This window comes from Rhinolophus sinicus, chromosome 1, assembly GCF_057876585.1.
Source record: "Rhinolophus sinicus isolate RSI-liver-muscle chromosome 1, RSI-T2T, whole genome shotgun sequence".
Taxonomy (NCBI): domain Eukaryota; kingdom Metazoa; phylum Chordata; class Mammalia; order Chiroptera; family Rhinolophidae; genus Rhinolophus; species Rhinolophus sinicus.
In genome coordinates this window covers 154,300,650-154,313,945 of record NC_142501.1, presented here as the reverse complement: position 1 = coordinate 154,313,945, position 13,296 = coordinate 154,300,650, and the positions used below count along the sequence as shown (strand labels likewise).

General features: G+C 32.4%; 1 protein-coding gene across 1 annotated transcript in view; it reads left to right on the top strand.

The window, feature by feature from the left end:
• UBA6 (ubiquitin like modifier activating enzyme 6) overlaps window positions 1-13,296 on the top strand; it is a 73,228-nt gene that overhangs the window by 3,739 nt on the left and 56,193 nt on the right. The gene's annotated exons all lie outside the window — the stretch shown is intronic.

The window sequence follows — 13,296 nt, the reverse complement described above, 5'->3', positions numbered from 1 at the left end:
GAACTTTTTTAACCATACTTTTTCATGAAATCAAAATACTTTTTTCAAAATTAAAGAGAAATTAAAAACACATACATTCCTATCTCTCCTAAGACATTTTTGTAATACTTCAGGTTGTTTGTATGTAAGATAATATCATCTCAGTTTAAAAGTTTTTAGATTTTCTTTCATATAATCATGAAAAATAGATTTTATGTAGGTGGAATTTGGAAAAATAGGCTCATTATGTATTTTGAATTCCTCTATATTTTTTTTTAATGTGGGATGTAGAGTCATTTTTGAGTACTTTAGGAGGAGTTGATATGTTGATTTCAAATCTGTTTTGTGTTACACATTTGGAAAAAGTGGTAAAAGACTAAGTTAATTTTGCTTATGTAAAAATTATTTTATCATATGGTCTCCTGATTATAAATATACTTCAGAAGTCACCTTAAGTTTGGACTCTTATTCTGTAAGTTTGGACTCGTATTCTGTAATTATGATGTTCTTAATGTACTTTTGGTCATATTCTTTGATTAACAAATGGCAGCTCCTTGAGGTAGCATTGGCTAATTTTATTAATTATTTAGTTAAAATCCTGTGAAACTTTTATATCTCTCCAACTCTGTAATTGCTGATTAATAAACACAATTTTCAATAAACCAGAGATTAAATTTTCCTTTTTCAGTGCTATGCAAGTAGACTGCAATTTGCTTGACTGAAAGTTACAGAATGTAGCGGTTCAGATATTGCTGGATCATAAGGTAGTTCTATTTTTAATATTTTGAGGACTATCCATACTGGTTTCTATTGCGTCTGGACCATTTTACATTCCCACCAACCGTGCACAAGGATTCCAGTTTCTCCAGATCCTCACCAACAGTTGTTATTTTCTGTGGGTTTTTGTTGTTTTATAATGGCCATCCTAACAGATGTGATATCTCATTGTAGTTTTGCATTTCTCTGATAATTAGTGATGTTGAGCACCTTTTCATATTTCTGTTGGCCATTTGTGTGTCATCTTTGAAGAACTCTATTTAAGTCCTTGCTCATTTTTTAATCAGGTTGTTTGGGGAATTTTTGTGGGGTTTTGTTGTTGTTGTTGTTATTCAATTATAGCTTCTTATATATTTTGTTATTAACCCTTTATCAGATATATGGTTTGCAAATATTTTCTCCCATTCTGTAGTTTGCCTTTGCACTTTTTTTATCACTTCTTTTGCTACTCAGAAGCTTTTTAGTTTGAAGTAGCCCCACTTGTCTATTTTTGCTTTTGTTGCTTGTGCTTTTGGTGTCATAACCAGGAAATCCTTGCCAAAACCAATGTTAAGGAACTTTTCTTCTAGGAGTATTATAATTTTCTTCTAGGAGTATTATAGTTCAGGAGTTATGTTTAAGTCCTTAACCCATTTTGAGTTGATTTTGTGTGTAGTATAAGATAAAGTTCCAATTTCATCTTCTGCATGCAGATACCTAGTTTTCCCACCATTTGTTAGTACCTTTTCTCTGAATACACTGGCCATGCTAGACTATTTTCATAACAAACATAGTTTATACTTTTATGCCTCAGTTGTCTTCCTAGAGTTCCTTTTTGTGTCTCAAAAGTACCTTCTACTTACGTTTAAAGAATCACTGAAATGTCTGTTCTGATACTTTACATGATTTACTTTTCCTCCTTTCTGCTCAGTCTAAAACACATTATTATTGTTGCTATTAAAGTACCTAAAAAAAAAAGTACTCATCATATTGTCTCAGTAGTATATTTTTACATATATGTTGACTCTGTCAAATTGTGAGTTTCTCAAACTTCAGGACTATGGCACATTGTCTAATGCTTAAAGATTCTCATTAAAAGATTTTTGAATGACTAGAGCAAGACAGAGGGTTCAGATTGACTTGTGGTCTTGAACCCTAGATAGATGGCAGTTAAATGAATCGGCAGGAAACAAAACTAGAAGAATCAAAAGATATGACAGGAAAGTCTGAAAAGGGTCCATGTGGTACTTACATTAGGAGATACTGATATTAAAAAGGTATTTACACATTTCATCCTGAGGCAAAACAGTATCAGGGTAAGGTACAATATTCCCCTCTACAGGAATATGGTAGGAGAAAGTACAGTAAGACAGTCTTACATCTGGAAAATTCTGATAACTGGAAGAATAGAAAAACAAAAGTTTCTCTTTTCTCTGGAATTGGCACATTTTGAGCAAATAAGCATGTTTTTAACAGACCAAATATACATAAATTCATTTTAACCTAAAAGTTAAAGAGGAAGTATAACTTTTTGGCATTTTATATGTTGATATTTGTAAGGTCAATCCTTTAAATATTGTTTATTTCCTACTAGATGCTGTAATTGAAATCTGATTAATATTTACTAGGTATACAAGTTTTCTCAAATACAAAAACTTAGTCTCAGGTTATAATTACTTCTAAACAGGCTTTCCTACAAAACTAAAACTCTCTAAAAATCTACAAGTCTTAAATATTGGTTAAGTTTCTAATATTTGTAAATATATCTAAATAGGAAATATTTTTAGAGCACTTTTAAGCAGTCTAGTTGAACAAAATGTCTTTCTGAATACATTTCACTTTTTTATTATTAGTGCTCAATCGTCACCTCATAATTACTGATCAACTAAATCTGAAATTGTTCTCAGAATCTAAAGTGTTTTTTTTGTTTGGGAGTGGGGGGACCACTTCTAACAGCATTCTGAGCCATGTCTCTTTACTGTTACATTTTTAGTACCTACAAATTTTTGAGTGAATTAGACCCAAGCCAATTCTGTAGGTCTGTCCATTTATTTCTTTCCCTCTGAGGATGTGTCTGAGCTTGCTGATCCCAAGTTTTATCTGAAGAAATGAATGAGTCCCAATTTAGGACTCCTGTCTTGATTTTGTAAACTATCCTTTGAACAAAGAACTCTTCACTGGAAGTAATTTGGGCTGATTCAGGTAATGATAAAATATGGTACTTGATACCTCTTTTTCTGTATTCTTTGCCCTAAATTCTTCTCTTCCTAATTCCTCATGTGTAAATGAGAATAATATGCCATAGCTTAAGAATATTATCTTAGTCTTAAAGATTCTATTTATAAAAACTGTTAATATAAAATAGTTTTTGGCATGAAATCTCACTCGGCACCATTGGATCCCTTTTTCTTCTTCTTCCTGTTCCCAAGCTTAATTAGTTGCTCTCATACCCATTCAGTAACCTAAGCAAGAAACCTTGGTTTCATTTTAGATTTTTTTCCCTATTTGTCATCCTTCAAATTCAACTAATTTTTTTAATCCTTCCAGTTCTTTCTAAACAACTCCTAATTCCAATTCTTTCATTCCCTCTCCCTGCACTCATCATCTCTCATTTAACTATTGTAATATTCTCTTTTGTGATCTTTTTAGAGCTACTCTTATCTCTAACCCATCTTGCATACTTTACTCAAAGTATTCTTTTGACATTTATCTCAGAGCACATGACTTCTCAGTTTAAAAGTTTTTAAATTGTTCCCTATTGTCTGCATTGGTGAGGCCAAACTATATAATAAGCATTCAAGCCCCCTTTCGAATACAGCATAACATAGTGGCTGAGCATATAAACTTTGGTATGAGATCTGAATTTGAATCATCCTCCATCATTTATGAGTGTGATCTTAAGTTACTTAACCTCTTAAGTCTAACCTTTATATTCATTCATTTTTTTTCATAATTCATTCAAGAAATACTTAATGAGAAAAAGGTATACAAATTACAAATTAATCATAAAGAAAAGGGCCTAAGAGCTCAATAATTTCTAGTTTTATTTACCATGTGTTATGGCGATACCTTTTTTTTCTTTTGGGGTATTAGTATTATTTATTTATTTGTTTGTTTGTTTGTTTGTTTTTAATTGAAGTTTATTGTGGTGACAGTTGTTAGTAAAGTTACATAGATTTCAGGTGTACAATTCTGTAATACATCATCTATATATCACATTGTGTGTTCACCACCCAGAGTCAGATCTCTTTCCATCACCATATATTTGATCTCCTTTACCCTTTTTAGCCTCCCTTGTTACTTCTTACCAGTTAACCCTCCAACATCATATTTTTTAGTCTTGTCAAACTTTATGTATATATTCTCAGGGATTTGATTTTGCCCTACTTATCAGCTTAATGCTAAGCTGTTGTTCAGTGGATTATGACAGAATATGTGAAAACTTTAGGTTTCAGAGACAAAAAATTTTGTTATTACATAGCAAGTAGTGTGACCATCAGCATGGTGCCCCCAAGTCCCATGGGGACAATGCCCTGGACCGTGATGGGTGCTTTGCATGAGTACATAGTATGCTTATGTCACAGCTGAGGAATACTGAATTTGGGGGACCCAACGTTTTATGGCAAGCAGTAAAAAAGTTTGCTCTTTGTCTTAGAAAGAGACTTGCCTCATCCCTCAAGGTTATGTGCTACAAACACAACCCTGAGAAAAGACCCGAGTACCTGAGCGATCAGGACCTTCCTCGCTAGGCATATCTAAAAAGACCTGTTGGTGTGTGAAAGACCATGAAGTAATGTCTCCCAACAGAATACATATTTTTCACAATTTTATTGAGGTATTATTGGCATATAGTATACTGTACATATTTAATGTGTACAGTTAACATGTTTTCACATGTATATATATATATATATATATATATATATATATATATATACTCATTATATCATCACCACAATTTAGGTAATGAACACATCTATCACACCCAAACATTTTCTTTCTGCCCCTTTGTAATCCCTTCTTCCCGTCTCTCTCCAGCTACCATTTCCCAAGGCAACCAATCTGCTTTTTAATGGAATCATACAGCATTTACACTTTTTAAGGGGTCTGGCTTTTTTCACTCAGTGATTTTGAAGTGAGTTATCTGTGTATATTGTCGTATCAGCAATTTGTTCCTTTTTATTGCTGAGTTGTATTCTAGTATATGGATATAATTCATTTTTTTTAACTGTTAACTATTGATGGGCATTTGGGTTTTTTCCAGGTTTTGGCTATTACAAATAAGACTGCCATGATAATTTATATATACATTTTAGGGTAGAGATATGCTTTCATTGACTCTATTGGATAAATATCTAGAAATGAATGCTTGTATTATATGGTAAGTGTATTTTTAACTTTTAAGAAACTCCAAAATGTTTTCCAAAGTGGTTGCACCATTTTACATTCCCACTAGTAGTGTATGAGGGGTCTAGTGCCCCCATGTTCGCTTAGTACCTGGTATGGTCAGTCATTTTAAGTTTAGGCATTCTAGTATGTGTATAGTGGTATTACATTGTGGTTTTAATTTGCATTTCCCTAATGAATAATGGTCCTAAGCATCTTTTCATGAGCCTATATGGCATCTCTCTTTTTTTGGTGAAGTGTCTCTATAAATCTTTGTCTTTCTTTTTTTATTAGATTGTCTTATTGAGATCTATATGTACTCTGTGTACATGTTTTTTGTTATATATGATTCGAAATATTTTTTCCTAGTTAGTGGCTTGACTTTTTCTTTTCATAACAATGTCTTTTGCAGAACAAAATTTCAAATTCTGCTGATACAATTTTTTATATATAATTCATACTTTTTTGTACTATTTAAAAAATGTTTGCGAAACTCAAGGACTGTAGCATTTTCTCTGATGTTATCTTCTTGAAGTTTCATAGTATTAACTCTTAAATTTAGGTCTATGAGCCATTTCAAGTTAATTTTCATATATGGTGTGAGGTAAGGGCCAAGGTTTATTTTTTTTCATATAGCTCTCCAATGTTCCACCACCATTTTTTGAAGATCATCCATCCCCGTTGAATTCCCTGGGTTTCTTTGACAGAATTCAATAGACTATCTGTGGCTTTATTTCTGGAAGCTTCTATTTCAGTGATCTAGATATCTCTTTACACCAGTCCCACTGTAGCTTTATCATAAATCTTGGAATTTAGGAGTATAATTCCTCCAACTTTGATCTGCTTTTACAAAGTTGGTGTGACTCTTTTCTTCTAGGTCCTTTGAATTTCCAAAAACATTTTAGAATCAGCTTGTTGATTCTTTAGAAAAAAATAAAAAATCTTCCTGATATTTGTTTGAGATTGTGTTGAATATGTAGTTCAATTTGGGGAATACTGATATTTTAACAATATTGAATTTTAAGATCCATTAACAGGGTATGTCTCAATTTCTTTTCTCTCTCCTAGATCTTGCACAACTGTTATCAAATTTATCCTTAAGTAATTTGTATTTTTTATACTATTGTAAGTGGTAATTTTTAAATTTCAATTTCCAATTATTTATTACTTCTAAATTGGAGCACAGTTGATTTTTGCATATTGATTTTTTATCCTGCAATCTTGCTAAACTCACTTATTCTAATTTTTTTTGTAAATTCTACAGGATTTTCTACACAGTCATGTTGTTTGAAAATAAAGAAGTTTTACTTCCTGTTTTCCAGTCTGGAAGCCTTTTATTTCTCTGTCTTGCCTTACTACACTGGCTGGAACTTCCAATACAGTATCGAATGGAAGCAGTGAATGTGGACAGCATCACGTTTCCTGATCTTAGACAGAAAACGTTCATTCTTCCATGGTGAAGTATGATGTTAGTTGTAGGCTTTTCATAGATACTCTTTATTAGGTTGAGGAGGTACCCTTCTATAACTAGTTTTGTTGTTTTTTTAAAAATCAAAATGAATGTCAGGTTGTCAAACACTTTTTCTGCATTCACTGAGGTGTTCATGTGGTTTTTCTTTACTCTTTTAATGTAGTAAATTACAATGGTGGCTTTATTATACCACCCTTGCATTTTATGGGATAAAACCTATTTGGTCGTGATTTTTTTTTTTACATATATATGTATATATAAATTCTTTTAAGAATTTTTGCATCTTTGTGAGGTGTGGAGTATTTTTTGATTGGTTTTGCCAGGGTTTGGTATTAGGGTAATGCAGATCGCACAAAATGAATGAGTTGAGAAGTATTTCTTCAAATTTCTAGAAAGTTTGCATAGGAATTGGCATTATTTCTTCTTTAAATTTTTGTTAGAATTCACAGTGAAGCTGTCTGTCTTTGGAGTTTTCTTTGTTGGAAAGCTTTGAACTACAAAATCAATATCTAATAGATATAGGCGTATTCATATAATATATTTCTTCTTGAGTGAGCTTTGATAGTTTGTGTCTTTCAGGAAATATGTTCATTTATCTTAGCGGTTGAATTTAGTGGCTTTAAGTTGTTTGTAGTATTCCCTGAATATCCTTTGTAATCTCTATAGAATATAAAAGGATATTCCTCGCTTATTTCTGATATTGGTAATTTTTCTGTCTTTTTTTTCCTGATTTTCTGGCTAGAGGTCTTCTCAGAGAACAAGCGTTTAGTTTAATTGATGGAAATGTCATTATACGGCACATGACTGTATACTTCTATTTCTCCTATTCCCGGATTTAGTTATTATTGCCCTACATTTTGCTTCTGCATGTGTTATGAACGCACAATATATTGTGGGTTTTTTTGTTTTGTTTTGATAATTGTTTTATTTTTCAATTGCTCTTGAAAAATATATTGTTTTTGGCTTAAATACTCTACCTTTAAAAGATGTTTTAAAGTAAGAGGAAAAAGTCTTTGTTTTATCCATCCTTTTGTCATTTCTGGTATTCCCTATTTCTTTCTGTAAATTAAAATGTCCATCTGGTATCATTTTCCTTTTTCCTAAGGATTTACTTTAATATTTCTTACAGTGAAGGCCTGGCAGCAATGAATTCTTTCAGCTTTTGTATGTCTGAAGAAGTCTTTACTTTCTTTTTTGAAATTGAATATAGAATTTTAGTTTTTTTTTTTTGGTTTGTTTGTTTGTTTCCAGTACTTTATAAATGTTGTGCCACTGTTTTCTGATTTGTACTGCTTCCTGGGAGAAAGTCAGCTGTCATTCTTACCTTTTCTAATATGCCCTATTTTCTGTTATTACTTTTAATATTTTCTCTTCATCCCTAGTTTTAAAAAATGGTGATATGCTTTGATGTCGCATTTTTCATACTTTTTGTTCTTAGGCTGTCTACATTGTGCTCTGTGAATTTGTTGTATTCCTGAAAAAATATTAGCCATTAGTTCTTCAAATATATTTCAAATATATTATTCTCTCCCCCTTCTCCACTCTCAGGAACTTCAATTTCACATATATTCGATCAAGTTAAGTTGTTCCACATCTCACTTATGCTCTACTTATTTTCAGTCTGCTATTTTCAGTTATGCTCAACTTACTTTCATTCTTTTTTTTTGTGTGTGTGTGTTTCATTTTGGTAAGTTTCTATTGCTGTGTCTTCAAATTTGCTTCTGCAGTGTTGAATATATTAATTCCATCCAGGTTATTTTCAGCTTAGATTTTATAGTTTTCATCTCTAGACGTTTTGCTTTTCATGCTTTCTACTTCCTTCTTAAGAATATGGATTATAATTATAATTGTTTTAATGTCTTTTTCTAAAAATTCTGTCTTCTATGTCACTTGTAAATATGTTCTATTGTTGATTTTTCTATTTATTGTAATTTATGTTTTCCTGCTGTTTTGCATACCTGGTAATTTTTTAATGTATGCCAGACCTTGTGAATTTTACTTTTTTGAGTGCTGGATAATTTTGAATTCCTTGAAAGTTTGAGCTTTGTTCAGGAACTCAGTTAAGTTACTTGGAGATTTAAGTCTGGGACTAATTTTTCCCCAATATTGATATAATACCCTTCGAGTGATATTATTATTCAGGTGGTTATCTCTCCAGCTTGAGGTTGTTTCCTCAATGCAAGTGCTGATCTTAACTCAGCCTATGGATGACTCAAGGAGAACCTTCTACAGATCTCTGGCGCTCTCTGTGTTCATCTCTTTGCTTGCAAATTCTAGCCTCCTTGAATACACATCCATGTCTTTTCTATTCAGAGAGACCACTGGGCCTTTTTGGGTTTCCCTTCCTGCACTGCAGCCTGGAAACTCTCCAAGCAGTAGCTAGGGCAGTCATGAAGCTCACGTTGTTTTCCTTCTCTGAGATTACTGTTCTGAGTTGCCTGTTGTCCAGTGTCTGAAGTCTGTTGTTTCATTTATATTTTTCAGTTTTCAGTTGCTTAAAGTGGGAGTAGGATAAACCTGATCCCTGTTACTTCACCATAGCCAGTAGTGGAAGTCATGTGTGTGTGTGTGTGTGTGTGTGTGTGTATATATATATAAATATATATATATATATATATATAATACATATATTATATGTCACATATCTCTTATATGCCGTTGTTTTTCATGCTTCCCTTTTTTCTGGTATAGAATGCTTTTCCTTCTTGATAAACTTTTTAACTCCAGTTAAGTCTTTAGAATTTAACTTGGATGAACCTCATTTGGGAAGTTTTATATAACCTCCACTGATAGAGGTAATTATTTCCTCTTATCTATTTCAGGTTCCCTTAGTTTCTGGTACTTCTGTGTATGGTACTTAAGAATGAATTATTTCTCTCTCCCAATAATATGTCATAGGCATTCTGCTAAGTATTTTATATGTTTTATCTAATTGAAACCTCATAGTAGCCATATGAGGTTATTGCTGTTATCTCCACAGATTGCCAGTGCCTGGCTTGAAATAGATATTTTAATAAATTTATGAATGCATGACGAAGGCAATTGAAGTACTTCCAGAAGAAAGTGATCAGAGTGTTGAGGGGGACTCAAAATGATGTAATTTTGGAATTGTTTAAGGAACTGGAGATGTTTAGCCTGGAGAAAGAAGACTCTGGAACCTGAATACCATCTTCAAATGTTTGGAGGGCTGTCACATCGAAGAGGGATTAGATGAGTTCCTTATGGCCCCAAGGAGGTAAAATTAGGACTAGTAGGTGAAAACTATAGGGAGATACTGTGCTTTCATGAAAGAGAGCATCTTTAATAATTAAGGCTCTCTGAAAGTAGAGTAGATAGCTTGGTGATTTCATTTTACTAGATACAATCACTAATATGTTGCCTGTCTACTTAATAGAGTCAGCTGTAATGCAGTCATGCGGGACTTGAAGTTATACTTTAGGCTCTTTAAATCTCATCGCTATTACGTACTAATAGTATGAAATTCATAGTAGATGATCTAAGCCTCAATTGCAAGAGTACCTGACATTCACAAAATAGGCACTTAATGAGTACCCTTTCCCTTGGTGGCCAAACATTGAAAAGGTAGTTTCAGTTTTCACAGGTCGTTTAGGTAACAAGAATCTGTCTGAAATTATACGATTCTTTGGAAAACCTTGGTTCTTATATCTTTATTCTTTTGTCTGTATGTTCTTTTTCATTTATAACCACTTTTGTGCCGTGGCTATTCATTATTTGTCTAAATAATCTTAAAAATAATTCATAAGGACAAGTCTGAGATAAAAAACATATTTTTTAATGTAGGTCTTGTAACTGTGAACATAGAATAATTCAAGTCCTCCGCTTCGTGAAACATAAAAGTGTTATTCCTGTTCTTGTGTGCCAATTCATTTCTTTCATTAATTTAGCATATTTTTTGTGTGTGTCTATAATATGCCAGGCACTGTTAGTCACTGGGAATAAAATAGTAAATAAGGCATAGGCCCTTGCTCTAAAGAATCTGCAATCTCCTCGGAAAAATAGACAAATAGTGAAAATATACTGTGATAAGTGTTACAATACATTGAATGTAGGTTGTTATGGATGCACATAAAAAATGATCCAACACTGTCTTGAGAAAGGTTAGGGGTATCAGTGTAAGCATCATGGGGAGAAACTAATATATAAGCTGAGACCTAACGACCAGTAGGAGTTATCAAGCGTACAATATTGGGGGAGAGGAATACTGCAGAAAAATGTCTACCATGTAAAGAGAACATCCAATGTTTGGAGAAATGAAAACCTTTAGTATACCTAGAACATGGAATTTGGAGGAGGGATGACAAAAGATGGGACGAGAGTCAAGCAGAGATTAGATTATGAAGGGCATGTGACTAATGTTAGAATTTGGACTTTATCATAGCGAAATAGGAAACCACTGGAGTTTTTAAAGCAGGAGACTGATTTGACCAGATTTGTACTTCAGAAAGATGATTCATCTTAATAGGAAGCTAATAGGTAAGATGTGAAACTGAAAAACCAAGTACAAACAGGTTATTGAAAAATAAGGGGGTAGATATTAGAAGAAATAACTAGAAGAATCAAGAGTGCTTTTCCTTGGGAGGTGGTAATTGGGGTAAAGAAGAGAAGGTCGGGAAACTGATTTTTTTTTTTCCTCCTGTAAATCACGGTAGTGTGAATTGAGTTTGTAATCTACATGTAATGTAGCATAGTGGTTACGAGTAAGGATACTAAGACCAGACTACCTGTGTTGAATCTTTCCTCCACTATGTATAAGTTACTTAATTTCCCTGTGCTTAAGTTTTCCTCTCTGTAAAAATGGGAATAATAATAGTTTAAAATTTTTATGAGAATTTTTATGAGGATTCAATGAGTTAATACAAGTAAAACACTAAGACACTCTGTGGTGCATAGTAAACATTTAGTAAGTGTTAGCGGTTAGTCTTACATATCAGCACTATTCAGGTACTTATATACGAGGAGAACAGACAAATTTATAGTCATAGTGGGGGATTTTTTAAATGTTGCTTTTAGTAATCAAGAGAACAAGCAGACAAAAAAATCAACAGGTATGGATTTCATCAACATGATTATTAAAATTAAACTAAAGCATACATAAAGAATGTTCTATCTAACAACTATAGAGTACACATTCTTTTCAAGAACACATGGAACATTTGTAAAATTAACCAAATAAATACTCAAATATTAAAGAGTGAAATCGTATAGATTGTGATGTCTCTTCACAGTGTATTTAAGCTACAAGTCAACACAAAAGATAACTAGAAAACTCCCCATAAAATTAGAAATTTAAAAATATACTTCAGATTAACCCATAAGTCAAAAACGAATCATAATTAAAATTGGAAAATAATGAAAGTACTGTATCAAAATTTAGGATGCTGTTTAAAATCAGTTAAAGTTTTATATGTGTATTTTAGGAAAAAAACTAGAAAATTAATAAGTTTTTATTTCAGGAAACTAGGGGGTGAAAAATAGGGTAGAATTTATTAGCATAGGAAACATTTCAAAGGCCAAGTTCACAGACACTAGGCTAAAGTTCAGGCCTGATATGTTAACTTTTCCCTGCAGGTTAAGGATGTGAAACTACTTTGATACACTGCCAGAAAGGGAGAGTAAGTTGGTACATCCACTTTGGAAAACAGTTTATCATTACCTAATAAAGTTAATCCTGCATTTCCTCTCCTAGATATATTATAGAAACTACTACAAGTGTGTACCAGGAGACATAAGTATGCTCATAGACTCATTATTGGCAACTGTTCAAAACTGTATAATATCTAAATTATGGTATCTTATTACAATAGAATGGTAGCAGATATGAAAAATTAATGAACAACTGCATGCGTTGATAAATCTCATAAGTATAATTTCATTCAAAAGAATCAAGACACAGAAAAAGACATTCAAAATGATTCCATTTATATAAAGTTTCAAAACAGACAAATATATTTTTCAGGGATACACAAATAAGGCTGGTGATACACATACATACTATAGTAGATGTTCAATAAATATTTAATGAACAAATAAATAGTTTTTATCTCTGAAACAGAATGGTGAATATGGTAAATACCAATTTAAACGGAAAAGTTTGAGTTTTATATTTTGCAGGGAATAAGGAAGGCAATAAAGATAGCTTGTATTTATAAAGTTTCTTCTGACTAAGCAAGAAATCCTGTTTTAGGCTTTTTATTGAATATGAATAGCTGAAGTATGGAAATTAGATAAACATCTACATATTAAAAAGACACGCATTAAACGTGTGTGTCTGTGTGTGTGTGTGTGTATGTGTGTGTGTGTGAATTTCAAAAGAAATACTTGCAGCCCAAGGGTGTCTGGAATTATTTGTTATTTATATTGAACTCATCTGTCAAATGATTCTCTTAAGAATCCATTGGAATGTCCATTGGATTGAAAAACTGGTGTAGTATCAAGTGTATCACTGTTCTGTCAAATAAACTCTTATTAGTGACTTGATTATTGTATCTGACTTTCAAAAATTGTCAATGTGTATTTTTTGAAATTCCCATCCTGATACTACCTTGTGGCTGTTAGGATGGATGACTTAACAAGATCCTTTATGTACTTTATCAGTTTTATATACTTTAGCAGTTTTGATGACTGCTTAATTTTAAGTCATCTGAACTCCAAGTAGGGAACCAATTTTTTGCTTCAGAGATCCT